Source organism: Botryllus schlosseri, chromosome 7, assembly GCF_051294905.1.
Source record: "Botryllus schlosseri isolate E-star chromosome 7, Bs_hap1, whole genome shotgun sequence".
Lineage (NCBI taxonomy): Eukaryota > Metazoa > Chordata > Ascidiacea > Stolidobranchia > Styelidae > Botryllus > Botryllus schlosseri.
In genome coordinates this window covers 11,469,133-11,486,374 of record NC_137242.1, presented here as the reverse complement: position 1 = coordinate 11,486,374, position 17,242 = coordinate 11,469,133, and the positions used below count along the sequence as shown (strand labels likewise).

The 17,242-nt window shown below is 38.3% G+C and overlaps 1 protein-coding gene and 1 long non-coding RNA gene across 3 annotated transcripts in view; one reads left to right on the top strand and one right to left on the bottom strand.

Moving 5' to 3' along the window:
* LOC145442210 (uncharacterized) overlaps nucleotides 1-17,242 on the bottom strand; it is a 109,793-nt gene that overhangs the window by 26,814 nt on the left and 65,737 nt on the right. The window lies entirely within an intron of this gene.
* LOC145443591 (uncharacterized) lies at nucleotides 8,187-12,065 on the top strand. The gene is made up of 3 exons (XR_013916480.1): nucleotides 8,187-8,430; nucleotides 8,883-9,038; nucleotides 11,005-12,065. It is a non-coding gene; the product is annotated as an uncharacterized LOC145443591 (long non-coding RNA).

Below are 17,242 nucleotides of genomic sequence, written 5' to 3'. Positions count from 1 at the left end.
GTAAAGAAGCGATTTAAAATCATGCTGTGTCTAGAAGTCTATGCATCCATTCTCTTTGATTTGCATAACAAAGAGCTGCATCTCAATATTATCTATAACGCAACAGTTGGCTTGAAATACAACAACATTAAATTCCTTGTGATATGGATGTAAAAACTTGAGAGTATCACCGTTTGGATCAGTGGTGTTCAACCTATTGGCTATCAGAGATGAGCGGATTTGAAATTTCTATGTCCTAATCCAATCCAAATCCGAACCTTCAAATCCAAATCCAAATCCTAATCCATAACTTTTCCTTATTCAACTCTATGTCCAATCCTAATCCGATTCCAACTGGAAATTCAGAAAAAATACTAATTTATGCAATGGAGGGATTCGAAAATTTTCTTTCACTACCAACGATTCACTTGATTCAAGATAACTTAGTAACCATAAGTACAATAATAACTGATCTGAATAAAGTTTGTCGCCATTCGCCACACGACATTTCAATCTCCCAGAAAATAGGTAAATCCAATCCAGATCCTAATCCGTTCTGAAAAAAATGTCTAATCCAAATCCAATCCAAATCCGACAAAATTTCACAAATCCTGTTTTTTCAAAACCTAATCCTAATCCATGCTCATCTCTGTTGGCTATGCACGACCGCATTTCGATTACAGATGCAACGTACGGTCGCATTCCATTGGACAGAGCTAATGGACAACCTTGACGCGAAAAACCTATGTTAAATTGGCAACAGGAAGTCTTCGCATCGCGGACAGCATGACGGGTGTTTTGTGCCTTCACTGATTTCTTGGGAAATATCTTGCGCAATAACGTTTCTAATTGTAGAAGCAGAACGTCCGCCCACGCTTACCATACGAACCGAAGTCAAGTGTAATCTTGTTTTGAAAAGTTATTGGTATGCGTTGTCAACTTCCCGCGTGAATTTCGTCGCTATTAATGGTTGCGGCAGCTATCAAATATTTATCCTTTTCCAGTGCGCGTGATCAGATTTTAAATTCGTGCTAATGGCGGGGTGCCCTCGAAAATTATTTAGTGATGTAGTATCTTAGGGTTGGTATTATAATCACTTGTTGAGCGTTGCCATTTCTTGACGTGCCATCACGATTGTCGGTATAGTAAAATATATTAGAATCGCCCGAACGTACCAGAAAAATCTTCATTCGTGAGTCGAAAACTGTGCATGCATATTTTCTGTACCACCATTATTGTCGTCTGTTTTTTTGTTTGTTGTTGATTGGATCAAAATAAGTCTCTCTCTCTCTCGCATAAGATTTTACATTGGTATTTCTTTAATGGTGTCATTATTTTTCCATGCAATTCGCATTTGTACGTATAGGGGCTCCGATTGCGAGGACTGTACGATATTTAAATCGATTAATTAGGTCACTGTGAATCGTGCCAAGCGCGAACAAAATTTTAATTTTTTTTTAATTTGAGAGCCAATTCGTAAATTCAAATTGCATGTGGCCGGCCGCCGAAACACGCTAATCTTAATTATGTGTAGACGGCTGCACAATGATTGTTCCATGGCCGCAGGTTGACAACCCCTGGTTTAGACGGTTTCTTAATTTAGTGGAGAGATATCCAAGAACTGAAAACGCATGTTCAGACTCAACAGATGTTGGCTTACAGGTTGTCAGTGCTTCATATAAATTGCTAAGGTTTTCTGGCCGATCCTGCTGGCTTCATACAGCAGCAGCATTTCTTTTCGTACGCCAACATCGCAGTTTGATATTCAACACTTTTTTCTCTGCCATGAACGCATGCAGCTCTTGTGCCAAAGTCATTTCAGTATTATGGCTAGCGGTAGCGGGATCTCCATGCTGCTCAGTAAAGCCTCGATATAATTCAACAGTTGAGCTTTGAAACTATCTTTGAAGAGCATCATTGACCAGGCCATTATTCCGACCAGAATTTCCCCTCCGCATTACCGTCTTATACGCATTTGCACTGCTAGTCTGCTACGAGCCGTAAGCTACGAAGGAAGTGATTGCGAGCTCATTGATATGCAATAATTGGTTAAAATATCACACACATATGAATTATTTTGGACAATTACCCAATGTTTTGACGCTGCTTTATGGTCGAAATAAGAGATATAGATTTATATGCTTTGGAAAATATTTACTAGAAATCCCGGAATTTTATTGAGATTAATCCCGGGATCGGGATTTCCCGGGGTCGTAACACTAGTTTGTGTTGTGTTTATAGGGAATCGTGACAATGGTTCGACGAAAACCACTGTGTACGAAAGGGGTCGGCAAACTGTTTTGCTCTGCGTACCGGTTTCATAAAGAACTCGCGTGCTCGTCTTCATGAGCACAAATGTTCAACGTTTAAATTTTATTGCAGCCTATGTACATATACTGTGGTGTAAGGTTACTAAAGGGTACCCAGTATAAGGAAGCAACAAACATATTTCGATTGGTTGCCTTGATTAACAAAATTTATCAGATTTTGTACCACTAGCATGTAGTATAATATGGTGAAACAATATATATGGTGAGTATTTCATTACGAAAATCAGGAGCTAAACATGTCTATACCCTACGAGACATAGCGACCATTACTCCTAGGATAAACTCAAGCAACAGTCTGTACAAAAATATCGATTCAAAATATGCAATCACATAGTAGTACAATCCTATTCCAGTAGTGATCGATATTATCCAGTGAAGATGAGCGAACGATATATTATTGACAATGAGAAGTGCGTAGAACGCCAATGCGTGCCAAAAGTAATAATACAGACTTGCGATAACCATGATAAGACATGTGATGTGGACAATGTTTCTGCAAACCGGTAAGCTGAGTCGCAGAGCCAGTAGTGTTAAAACACCAATTACACAAGTAGTTGCGCAGAGACCGTGCACCCAATGATTCTCAAATTTAATAGATGTTAGTCGTGTGTGGCAGAAATAGAGTGCCACGTAGTAGCTTAACCTACACTATTAATCAGTAGGTAATAAAGCAGAATTGCAATGTCGCTTATACCCAGTAAATCACCGACCAATGTAATGAGGGATTCCCGAGTTCCTAACGTTTCGCACGAAAGCACAACTATACTATTGTGTCTTTCGTAGTCATTGTTTTTCCAATCGAAAGGATTGTATCTATACCCTCGAACCAAACCTAGGTTGGAAGATAGACATTGCGCAAGGTAACGTTCAAACCGACGTAATGTGTAAACAGAAGCGGTGCGTGTTAGGTAACTTTTCGCATTATTGTGAAAATAGATCACCTTTTGGCTCAAAACTGGTTACCAGCAGTAAATTCGGGATGCTGAACTGGGCACTTGATAAATTCCACCACTGGGTTAATTGAGAATTTGGTAAATTCGGCACATGGTGATTGTGATAATTAATTACTACATACTAGGGATGGTGCGAACATCTGAAAGGTTCTGGTTCGTGTGAACGCGCACCTTTTTGAAAGGTTCTGTGTGAACGCAAACGTGAACCTATGACGTCATATCTCTAATCCCAACCCTACATTTTCAGTGTACACGATACCTAGTGACGACCACATTATGACACAATGCTGAAGTAGCCTACATGCTGACTTTTTAAACATCAATAAATGTATCAACTGGAGCAAGAAAATGCTATGTTAAAATCAATATCTTGCGTCGCTTTGCCAACAACTTAGACGAGGATTTGCTATGGAATATACGCTTACGCCCGTATTCGGTAACTGACTATTCCTATTTATTTATTATATAAAAATAAATCATAAAAAATTTGCAAATTTTCTGTTCACCCCATGAAAGTGTTAGGCTCTCTATAGAAACGATGCTCACCAAATTTGGTTCAATTCCAATCAGTGGAAGCGGGTCGAAAAATTAGGATTTGAATAAAATAGTACTTACGGTGAGCACAACTATAATAAATAAACAAAGAGTCAGTCACCGTAAATACTATTTTATTCAAATCCAAATTTTTTCGACGACAATAACTCCGCTTCCGCTGGTTGGAATTGAACCAAATTTGGTGAGCATCATTTCTATAGACAGCCTAACACTTTAATGGGGTGAACAGAAAATTTTCAAATTTTTCGTTATTTATTTTTATATAATAAATAGAAACTTTCTTCTCCCGTAGCAAAGCGGTTACTGGCTGGAATTGATCCAAATTTTGTGTGTAGGCTTAAATTAGGTAACCTAACAATTTTATCAAGTAGCCAGTACGATTTGAGAAAAAATGTCATTTTTGAAGAGCCCTAATGTCGATATTCGGGCTGAACTTTCAATATTTTCATGTAATATAGAAAAAGCAACGTCTATCCACTCTACAATTCGCACGACAGTCATATGTTATCTCGTGTCCTATTTACCATTGCCCCAAGTATGATATGTTCTTTCTGTTACACAATAATGCGATAGGGCCGTAAACGGTTGCCCGACATACGAGCAATTGAGCATGCGACACAATTCCGCGAATTGGTCACATACCATTCTTGTAATGTGATCCCGCTATCGTATGACGTATCATTGTGCATGGCATTGTCCTTATTTATATCCGATACCAACGAATTCCCTTCGTTGTTCCCAAAATTATTCAATGTACCCAGACGCAATTGAAATAGTATATATGCAACTGTGGAGGCCTTTATTCACGAGTCGAACTATATATTGCACCATCACATCGTAATCAGGTATATTGCATACACTCTTAGCAAAAAGAGAGTGTACAGTACAGTACACACCAGAGTTGGATCAATTACAATAATTCAGTTCAATCACAATTACAATTAGAATTACTCCCTTACATGCTTCAATTACATCACAATTACAATTACTCAATGCTAAAAATATCAAATTACAATTACAATTACAATTACTGTTGAACATGAAATTGATTCGGTAGAGAGGTGTTCTTTGACAACCGTAGCGACGTAATTAGCAACAATCTCAAGCTATACATGTTTCATTCATGATACGTAGAATACCCTTTAATTAAAAAAAACTCGAACGTATTCGAGATATTCCTGATCATGGATACTGAACACTACAAACACAGAAAAATGTTTCAAGCAACTGTTAACAACCAAAAGTTTGAGCGACTAACAGCGAATAGGCTACATGACAGTCAATGAAATGTAATGAAACGATTAGGCCACTCAGAGCTGAGTAAAGATAATGAAATGTAATTGGTAAGGTGTCAGCGATAAGTATGATACCGATAAGGTGTGTAAAATTAAAATAAATGCAAAAGAAAACAACCCCCTGATAACTACAAATTACAACATTTTGGTTCGCATTTACATTTTCACTTGCTCGGAAACTGTTAGATTGAATTTGATGAACATTAGGGTGCGCAAATTTCTTGTCCCAGCAAATTGGGCCAAGATTGGAGGTAAGCTTGAGATAACATCTCATGGACTCCGAGTTTTACGTTGAACTGTTGCTGCGAGTGGAGCGTAGGCTATTCATCTTATCCCATGTCATGCTATGCAATAGCCCTGTTTACGATGTGATGGCGCAATATACAGTTGAACACGTCCGAAGCGTTCATAAAGACAGTTGCATATATACTATTACAATCAGATGCGTCTGGGTACTGTGAAACCTTTGTGAATGACAAGAGGAATTTGTTGGTATCGGATAAAAATATGGATAATGCCATGCACAATGCTACGTCATACAATAGCGGGATCACATTACAAGTATGGTATGTGCCCGATTCCCGGCATTGTGTCACATGCTCTGCTCAATGCTCAGAGGAAAAGCATCAGCCGTCTATGGCTCCCTCTCTCATTATTACGTAACAACGAGAACATATCATATTTGTTGAGTGATCCCGATATCGTATGACGTAGTGCAGGGTTGGCCAACCTTGTCAGCCAAAGGACCACATTCGATTGACGAACTAATGCGCGGGCCACTAGCCGCGCCAAGCGCGAAAATTTTTCGAAGTTCATAGGTCAATAATATTGTCACTTGACTATATGACGGGCCTGCTGTATCTCGCTGGGCTCAGCCTGCAAGGACTGGACTATTCGGCGCCTGAACATTAGGGCTCTTCAAAAATGACTTTTTTTCTCAAATCGTACTGGCTACTTGATAAAATTGTTAGGTTACCTGATTTAAGCCTACACACAAAATTTGGTTCAATTCCAGCCAGTAACCGCTTTGCTACAGGAGAAGAAAGTTTATATTTATTATATAAAAATAAACAATAAAAAATTTGAAATTTTTCTGTTCGCCCCATGAAAGTGTTAGACTGTCTATAGAAACGATCCTCACCAAATTTGGTTCAATTCCAACCAGTGGAAGCGGAGATATTGCCGTCGAAAAATTTGGATTTGAATAAAATAGTATTTACGGTGACCGATTCTCTGTTTATTTATTATAGTTGTGCTCACCGTAAATACTATTTTATTCGAATCCAAATTTTTCGACGGCAATAACTCCGCATCCACTGGTTGGAATTGAACCAAATTTTGTGTGTAGGCCTAAATTAAGTAACCTAACAATTTTATCAAGTAGCCAGTACGATTTGAGAAAAAAAGTCATTTTTGAAGAGCCCTACTGAACATATCGTTATCGAAAGCTTCGACCAACATGCGTCAATCATTTTGTGCCTAGGTTTCATAGTCGACGGCAGAGTTGGATCAATTGTAATTTGTAAATGAGCTGAATGTAATGAATGACATTTTTTCGTGTAATTGTAATTGTAATTTGATGAAAATTTTGCACAATTACAATTTCAATTGCATTGTTATGGAGACCTGACAATCACAACATAAAATAATCAAACAATCAATGATTTATTCGTCACACCAGTGAAAATCCGGTACGGACCAGGATGACGACGGGGGGCCGCAAGGCCTTAGGGGCTTGGTACACAGTCGCCGCCACCTGTAATAATATTGCATTTTACATCGGTGTTCTATGCGTGCCGCGTTATAAGTAGATAATTCAGCCATGCTAAACTGTTTCCCCATACTTCAGTAGCAACAGAAAACTTTGTGAATTACATTATAGGCTAAACCAGTGGTTATCGAACTGGGGGACGTGCCCCCCTTGGGTGGCGTGAAAGCATCTGAAGGGGGGGCGAAGCTCCGGTAAACTGATTTTTTTTCCGCGCTTGGCGCGATTCACCTCTATTTTAAAGCTATTGCTATGTGTATAGTTCGAATTTCATATTGGAGAATTCTCTCATCAACAGTCATAACCTTCCATACCATCAAACTATCTGTAAGAATTGCTAACATTCTGGTTTCATTGTGTGATGTGACGATGAGTGGGGCACGAAATATTGCACTGTCATAAAGGGGGCGTGTCTAAAAAAGTTAGAGAATCAGTGGGGTAAACTGAATCTTAATACTTCAAAAATGAATGAACAGCAAATAAACTCTTCTGAAACCTGTTCTGAACCATTTCCTACACCACGGTCAGAGTTTTATTTGTAGATCTCTGGCCAGTACCGAGGATTGCTGCAACAATTGCAAAATGAAATTCAAGTCTCCAACCAAGGCTTCATCAAACTTGATCACGCATTTGTTGAGATGTTATCTCAAGCTTACCTCCAATCTTGGCCCAATTTGCTGGGACAAGAAATTTGCGCACCCTAATGTTCATCAAATTCAATCTAACAGTTTCCGAGCAAGTGAAAATGTAAATGCGAACCAAAATGTTGTAATTTGTAGTTATCAGGGGGTTGTTTTCTTTTGCATTTATTTTAATTTTACACACCTTATCGGTATCATACTTATCGCTGACACCTTACCAATTACATTTCATTATCTTTACTCAGCTCTGAGTGGCCTAATCGTTTCATTACATTTCATTGACTGTCATGTAGCCTATTCGCTGTTAGTCGCTCAAACTCGGAGGACGCCCTTTTGTCCTCTTTTCTGAGATTGTGATTTCTTTTTTGAGAATTTTGGTCATATTTATAGCAAACTCCGACTGAGATGTCTTAAATCGACCTCGAAGTGACGCTCCGGCGGGTATTTCGGGAGCTGAGCGGAAAGTTGCCAATTTTTTATCCCCATTTTTTGAGAATTCTCCTCCGGTTTTACAAGTCTGAAAATTCTGAAAAAGTGTCCTCTTTTTAGATTTCCAAAATATGGTAACCCTAGTCTATACATCACATGCAGTTCAGGTCGAGTCAAAAAATATACCGTAAACTGACGTGCGGAACTTAGCCACCCTTGTGCGAAGCGAACAAAATATCTATAACACACGCACTATCATACAACTCGGTGTTTTCACCATACAATATAACTCTTGTCTTTTAGGGCTGCTTCCTGTTTTATGTGTCGACAGACGTCACCGCTTGGCAATATCTTCTTCGCACCGGGACCAGTTTCATGCGCGTCGTCGTCATGCCACAAGTATCTATTGAACCCGAAAAAATTTCCGTGCTGTGATCATTTGTTTTGTTTCGATTGCATCGAAAAAGTTGGACATCGAGGGTATGCTACTTTTCCTTTTGAATTGTGAATTCCGTGTAGAGAGGCTTAGATGGATCGATGGGCAAGATATATCTGGTAATTTAAATTACAGGGTGTTCATCTATACCGCGTGACTATTTGTATTTAAAGTGGCGGTGAGCAAGGTTTACATGTGTTACGCAACATCACAATATTAAAATGTTGATGTCAGGATAAAGTCACAACCCATGACCTATTCTTGTTGAACAATGAACACGTGTTCACCAGGTTATAAATGCAGCAACGTGTTTCTCGTGCTTGCATAAAAAAAGAGCTGCAAGAGAGTTTCCCATGCAAAGCCGTCTGTCACGAAAATAATGATCGTACGCTTTGATATGTTTTCACGTCGCACGAACTCAAACATAAGTGGCACGATATGACATCACAAACAGCAGATATCCTTTAATACTATATATTTTATATGTCCTTGGCAGGTTCACGTCATGTCTAGGACAGTGCAACCCTAGCACAAGATACTCCATAAAGAACCTTCCGGTATTAAAAATATGTCCGGCGTGTTTCCAGTGGCATACCGAATCGAGTCAAAAATGCGGGGATCACTTTTATTGCAAGGACTGTGGACATGAAACGTAAGGAAATCTTACAATCCATTCCGATTCTTATATCGAACATTAATTACCTCATATACTTGAGATTCGCTTACAGACTTGGACAACTAGAAAATTTTCAGCTTTTCCGAATTAAATTAAAATTAGAAATAGAGCAACACAAGTTTTTCTGAATTTGATTCGAATTAGAGTTAGAGCTACGAAGTTTTTTCCAAATTAGATTAGAATTAGAGCTACACAGTTTATTCCAAATTAAATTAGAATTAGAATCACTGAATTCTCAAAAACTGTGAAATTGATTGAATTTGTGAATGGGAAATAAAAGCAGCAAAAACCAGTCAATATGAAATCACAGTGCATTCCCATAACCATGAGAATGGTTAACGTCTGCGGACCTATACCAAGCTTGGCTCGTTTTGTACTATATATTCCACGGTTCACCGCAATCGCAGCCGCCGATCTGATTTGTGATTTCAGAAGAACGTGAAATAGAGCATTTTGTAATGCTATAAATTGATTTCACTTTCAAATTATTGTTTTTGTTTCAAAATAAGCTATTCGCCTGTGCGCAACAGCACTATATTCCACACTAGCTGAAACGGCTTCGGCGATGGCAACAGCATTCCATCGATGTAGAATCAGCTGATATCAATAAGCATATTGCCTTGACGTGCAATGGCCCAGACATTGCCAATACCGAGACGCTTAGAAAACAATATAGGACGTCCCTACACCACAAGATCAATCTGTAGGATGAGATAGTCCTTCCCAGTAGTATGTCTAGCTATCCCCAATAGCGATTCATTAATCGCTGGAAAGCGTTTTCGGGTATCGTACGCAACCCATAGTTCAAAATAAAATGAAGTTTATGATCATGATATTTCTTGTTGTATTTGTACAACTTTAATAAGATATTACTTCTGTTGTGGTAACCATGAGCATCGCCCAGGTTAGTCAGCACGGCATTGTACTAACGTAAAGTTTTAAAAACTAGAACTCTGTTCGCAGACTAGAAGCTACTATGCTAGCAAGCTATTATTCGTCACAATAACTACTTTATTATACTGTGCGGTATAAGTATTAGGGCTGGGCACAATGATTCGAGTACTCGAATCTGAATCGAGTATTAATTTTAATGATTCGAGTCGAGTAGTAAAAGACGATTGTTTCGAGTACCGAAATGATACGCTCCTCGCCACTGAAAGTTATTTATCAACGAGAATTATAGTTTCGATACTAATTTTCACTGTTGAAGCCTTGAAACCTTGATTGGCCGTATCGTAGCATTCGAAACATATAGTGCAAAACTACGAACGTTACCGGAAATAGCACATTTCCGAAGTCGTGATCACCCCACAACATTGCCACCAAGTGTAATGAAATCAGTATGGTCGAAATAATACCAAAGTATCTTTAGTGCGATGGATAACAGATTAACAGGCATAATATTATTTGTGGTCGCATAAAAGGTACATATTTGAACTTCGATATATGACATTCCTTTATGACATCATAATGAGTGATACTCGATTACTCGACTCGACTCGAAGCAAATTACGTGATTCAGAATCGAATCACTCAGGTACTCGAATTTGCCAAGAGTAAGTATAAGGCGAAGGCGCTTTGGCACTGGATTTCCCTTCGCAAGAGGGAAATTCTTGTTAACTCGCTGCAAAATGCCTCGGACGATGAGGCATTTTCAGGAAAACGATAAATTAGATTAGAATCAAAATTAGAGCATAGGGACATTTCACAAATTAAATTAGAATTAGAATTAGATCATAGAAACATTTCAAAAATTAGATTAAAATAGACAACTAGAATTTTCTAGTTGTCCAAGTCTGTTCGCTAACGCACTCGTTAATGTTATCGTCTCGAGGTAGTCTACATCTCTATCAATCAGGTAATGCCTATAAGACTTCGCAATGTATACCATACCATTAATAAAGCATGGAATGGATTTAATCCTACTTTCTTTTGCGTGTAGAAACCGTGGGGAGAAATTGTTACTCGTTTTGCGAAAGCAACTGCGTTTTTGGGGTGTATTGATTGCAATCTGGTCATTGTATGGTGTGAGCACAACTGATTTGATAGTCGGAGGGATCGGCTTGATAGCATTCAGGCTCAATCCTGAAGAGTTTTTGGATGTTTGCATCCTAACATGGTGAGATACTGAGCAAGGCTTATCAACTATGGCAGTGCTTTTGAACTTGTGGGATGATATTCACACTTGTGCAGATGAAAAAATATAATATTTCATATAATACAGGTTACATGTCTTGCCGGATTTCGAAAATCGAGAAGAGATTGATTGCCTTCCGCAATTAGGCAATTTCCTTCGCAATTCCAGTGTTGAAATGATGATAAATTCTTCAGATTAAGGTTTGGTGCCTCCGTCGAAATGCTTGGAGTCCGTTATCAGAAGAAGAAAAAATATCATGCTTGGGAATTTGCCGATGATTTCATAATATGATGACGCTTCAAAGTCTCACTGAAGAGCTGGCAGGCTGACGCATAGAAATGTGGAGTGTCTTTCTTGGGACATTTTTACTACTAGGCGTCGAAATAAGAGTTGGCAATATACGCGCTGAATATGTTGTTATTGTTTGTGGTATTCATGGTGTTTGTCGGCTACTGTGGCCAATTTTCTTCAGTTTTATTTCGTAGCTGCCGACTTGTAGCACGGCCTACTTCTAGGCTTCTACAAGACACCGCCTACGCGCATGATATGGCGAGGAGCCTAGATAACCTCCGACACTTAGGTAGGAATTCTGCAGTCGACCTCGGTCGGACTTGAACCCGCAACCCATTGGTGTTGCACTACAAAGCGGTGGTTCACAATCATATTATAATCACGTTCCCCTTTCAAAAATCATGTAGCTCACGAACCCCCAGTTTTTTTAGATAGACCCTACCAATAATTTGGCACAATCGCACATGTATATCTATAAATATAGCCGATTGCCCGTATAAGCAGGGACGCTTCTGTCAGCTCCCGTAACTATTGTATTGGTTTCCAAAGATGACTGCTGATCTGATCACACCAGTCCGACATGTTGAGCGTATATGTGAAACTATGCGACAGGGATGAGCGGATTCGGAATTTCCAAATCCAAATCCGAAGCTTCAAATCCTAATCCATAACTTTTCTATATTCAGATCCGCGTCCAATCCTAATCCGATTCTAACTTGAAATTCAGAAAAGAAGCTAATTTATGCAAGGGAGGTATTGGAAATTTTTCGTTCGCGACCAACAATTCTCTTGATTCAAGCTAACTTAGCATATAGGGCTGCACCTCTCATGTTCATTGGCACGGAGTGCACCATAGTGTAGTGTACCATAAGTACATTAATAACTGATCTGAATAAAGTTTGTCGCCAAATCGCCAGTAGTGTAGTCGATCGGTCGTGATGTGCGCTTTTTTGCATGGGGTAGTATAGGGCCCGCTGGTGACGCGCCGCGAAACTCGTGTTGGTGATGCGCCTTTTTAGACCCCCCTTCCGCTGGTGACGCGCCATAGGGTTCTTATGGGTGCGGTCGTGATTCGCCTTTTCGGGTATGGGCTGCGGCGGTGATTCGTATTGAAAACTCATGTTGGTGACTCGTACTTTCAGGTATGGGCTGCGGCGGTGATTCGCCTGTCATGTATTCTTACGGGATCTGTGGTGACTCGCTATGTATTCTTATGGGTGCGGTCGTGATTCGCACTTTCAACCATCTCTCGCGTGGTGTTGAATAGTCACCAACAATAACCGCACAGACGGAAACGTGGCTTGTTGTGCAAGAGGATTACGCAGCGCGTGCGACCTATATTTCGAATGACCTGCGCGCTGAATTGTTTCCCATGCAGCTGTGTGCTACTATCGATTATTACACTAATCCAGTCAGTGCGAAATAGTTTGCTAAATCTAGGAATCACTTCCAAGGTAATATTTTGGTAATTAGTTTACCGCAGAGACGGCGTAGACGGCGATTCGAATATCAACAATGAACGCGGTCACAAATTAACACTTCAAAAAGTGTAAAATAGATTGCAAATCCCGCGATCACTGACAAGATAATGTATCGGGCATAACCATTTTTAGTGACTTGGTGTTACAAACATACCGATCGCTCACGCGGTGAAATTTTAGTAATCAGTTTGTCACAGAACTTGATTTCGCTGGTAAGATTTAATAAATACCGACTAACAGAACCATCAGTGTGGGTAACTTGAATAGCAACAAATTGTCACTTATTTCCGCCCTAACCCTAATCCTTTGTGAGATTACCACATACTCAAATAGATGCGAAATAATTGTAAAATCATACAATCTTTTTAGGAATATTACTTGACTTGACCAACTTTCGGCTCTGTTTTCTATTTCCACACAGTCGCTATAAGTTTCCACGCTTCTAGAATAGGATTGACTTTAGACACGTCATAAGAATCATGGTAATATTCAATCAATGTGTCAATTTACCAACTCGAAACCTCACTCGCGCTACAAGTGAAGCTGAATTGTATCCGAATATGTTAATTTACCACCGCTCAGCGCCGAACTGACTCTGTATAACAATATTACACATGTGCGCTATTTCAGAATGGTATAATGTCATTATCAGCAAATATTTCACAAACTTAATCGTTTACACGAATAAAAGCTAAAGTTGAAACGACAATATCAAGGTTTGAAACCTTACAACTCGATCAGTGATTTTTAATTCAACTGTAAAATAAGTTAATATTCTGTAAGACACAACAATTATTGCTCGGGTAATGTGACATTGAGATTACCAAATTGTATATTGAGTATACGAGATTTGAATGTTTGACTAGTGATAGACTGAAAAATATCTCGCAAGAGAACCCATGTGTTATAATGCAGGCTATCGTGATACAAACAAATTCAATACGGAATACCTATTAACCAATTGGTCCGCAACCCGAGATTCGAGTGTTCGATCAGTGCTCGATAAAAATTATTTTCATGTATACCAACTCTTGCGTTGCGGTGAAGGGTGGTACGATATGAGCAAAGTTTTAATAAACACCATTATCAGCACCCCGATTGAGAAAAAACTTGATTCGAATGTATGAAAAGTGTTTGATTGGCAATTTATCTATTTCTCACAATTCCGCCACTGTTTTGAGGACTGGTATTATATGATTATTAAATAATATTTCACAAACTCAAGCCACTGTTTTTGAGGAATGGTATTATATGATTATGAAATAATATTTCACAAACTCAACCCTAATCGTAAGACTTGAGAGAAATCGCGTATTCGCTTGATGATAACACGCATGCGACAAAAAACATCACCGCGATTTTTTGTAAACTGATCATACTAATCAGGGTATTTACCATCACGCTTCTAGAATAGGATTGACTACTAAAGGTAAATTCAGCTAATCCAAAATGAAATATCTCGACTTTGACATAGTCTGAATTGAAATAGATTGACAAGCATAACTACCAACTTTCACCCACCCACATTTCGAAATTATACGCACATTGATTTGAAACAAGTAATGTAACATCACAACTCTATTCCCGATCCAGCTTTCCGTTTGTCAAAGAGACATTTTAACATCTTACCATACTCAAAAGAATTATTCACAACATTAACAAGTGTTTAAAATCTAGTTTTCACTTACTTGACTATATCACTACAACTCGCAAACTTGAATTAATTCATCCTGGTGGTATTCGTATGACCGATAATTTTTATTCAACTGTAAAAGTCGTTACTAATCTATAACACAAAGTAATCACTACTCGGAAAATCTAGTTTTCACTTACTTGACTATATCACTACAACTCACAAACTTGAATTAATTCATCCTGATGGTATTCGTATGACCGATAATTTTTATTCAACTGTAAAAGTCGTTACTAATCTATAACACAAAGTGATCACTACTCGGTGCATACGACGAGATTTGAATACTCGGTCTATGATAGCAATTCGCACAAGTGAATCCAAGACATCGGGCTGTGAGAAAATCTTCACGATGTTGTTATTACCACATTGACCTACTGCCTTATCCAACGTACTCAAAGTAAGTAGACACGATTTCAGTAATATACACAATCATTACAAGTGTAAACTATACTAATCAATCTCGGTCGTATTCACATATCACAGACCTGTTTTTTTTATTCCTTCAGTAAAATGTAGTCGTATTAATCTGATGATAACGTGCACACACAAGAAACATCACCGCGATTTTATAATTGATCACCCGACTTAGGATACCAAAAAACATTACCGGGATTTTTATAAACCGGCCATATTACTCAATACATCTATCAATATCAGAACGCAAGGTCCAATACCGAAAGAAAAGTACTTTTTTAAAGCCGCTGAAAGTCGTTACCATCACAACGAAACAATTTGTACGATGTTTGCCAAATGTATCCTATAGTTAGGTGTACTAGAATTATTTGTCTAACACATACACCGACAATGCAATAGAAAATTTTTCCGTTGTCATTCGCTAAAGTAAACGCCATCACAATACTTAGTCACTAAAATACCTTACTTGTATGTGATTGAATCCCTAGCAATTAACCCACTAAACCGAACTCCAAAGAAATTTTACTCACTCGACGGATATGAAACAACGTCGCTCAATCGGTCTACATCGTTTTTCTAAAGGTAAATCATATCCATCCAATAGAAAACAATTTTCACTAGCTTGGTAATGAAACCGAAGTCTTTATTCAATATTTTGTTTGTGTCAAATACTTTGCAATAAACACACTGGAGTGGTCGAGCTTTACATCATCAGACTGTAATCTGTAAATCAAGCTTACATCCGATTTGTAACTGTATTGTTTACCTAATCGAGTTGTATGCACAATTTGATATTTTTGTCATTTAGTGATTGTTGAACATACCACTTCGAAATACTGCGTTGATCATAATTTCCATCATCGTGATAAGCGAAGTACATTTGTTTTGAATTCATAACAACCGACTTTTCTATGACATGATAAATTATTGACAAGTTCTGCTTAGAAGATTGGTTGCATAACACGAAAGATAATATACCACTCATATTAATACTGTTACCCCATTCATCGGTATTTTTTCCGTTGTCGATTTTCAAACGAGTAAAATTTATTACTGGAGTTGTTCCGCTTACTATATTTAAATGTAAACTCACTCGTCTTTCAAAACCACAACGAACAACGATAAAAAAGTATGCAATCAAACACAACAAGTTTTACTGTAGGAATTATTATCCCAGATAACTCATTTCTTACCGAAGGCATATGAAATATATTCACGTTACACGAAAATACTTGATATTCCCATGCTACAAACCTGTACAATGATTGGTGGTGCTTTCAAACTGTTTCGATACCTCAAGAACTTTATTGTCTGAATGGTGTTCATGTATCTTAATAATCAAGTAGTTCAACACAGAACTAGTACTAACAGAAACACCAGAGTTGTTTACACAAAAGTTTGTATGTGTACAGTATGCGAATACTATGTGTAAGTCCAGCACAATTGTGGTATCCATCCGAGTTTAGTTAACACAATTTACGACACCGAGGTCGCCTCATCTATCGTAAGACAACAAACCAACCAGGGCTTCAGAATATGTCCATGTCATAGCAATAAATCAGCTACTCCAACAACAGAGTACATATGTTTTCTAGTTACGTTGCTTACATCTTACACACAAATCAATCTACTTTGCTAATGAAAAGTGCTGAGTCATCACGTGGTTGTCCTCACAACAATACAACTAAAAGATACTATCATACAAAACGGTCGTTATAGTTTGCGCACCAACGGTACATCGTACAAGTAGCAAGTCTCGAGAATCCAGTTATTCAAAAAAAAAACGTGAAAGTGTTTCTACACCAAGTCGGTATGTTGACGAAAGCATATATTGTAATATCATGATCGATTTGCATTCGTTGGTCACAAAATGTCACTCCTCTAAATAATTATTTTTCACTCAAACACAAAAGCATACTTGTCACCATTCGTTTTCATCAAGCACGAGTTCAAAAAACTTACTTACTACGACATGAATTGTTATTTTTATGTTGTGTAAATAGGTAATAATTAATTTTAGTAACACTATATCAACATCATCGAGTTGTGCGAATAGATTTACATGCGGTCTTGTGGTTTTAATCGAATTACACAGCGCGGTCTAATGTGGAGTCATCTCTATTGTACAGCAACTCGGTAATCGAAATGCATGCAATAACAT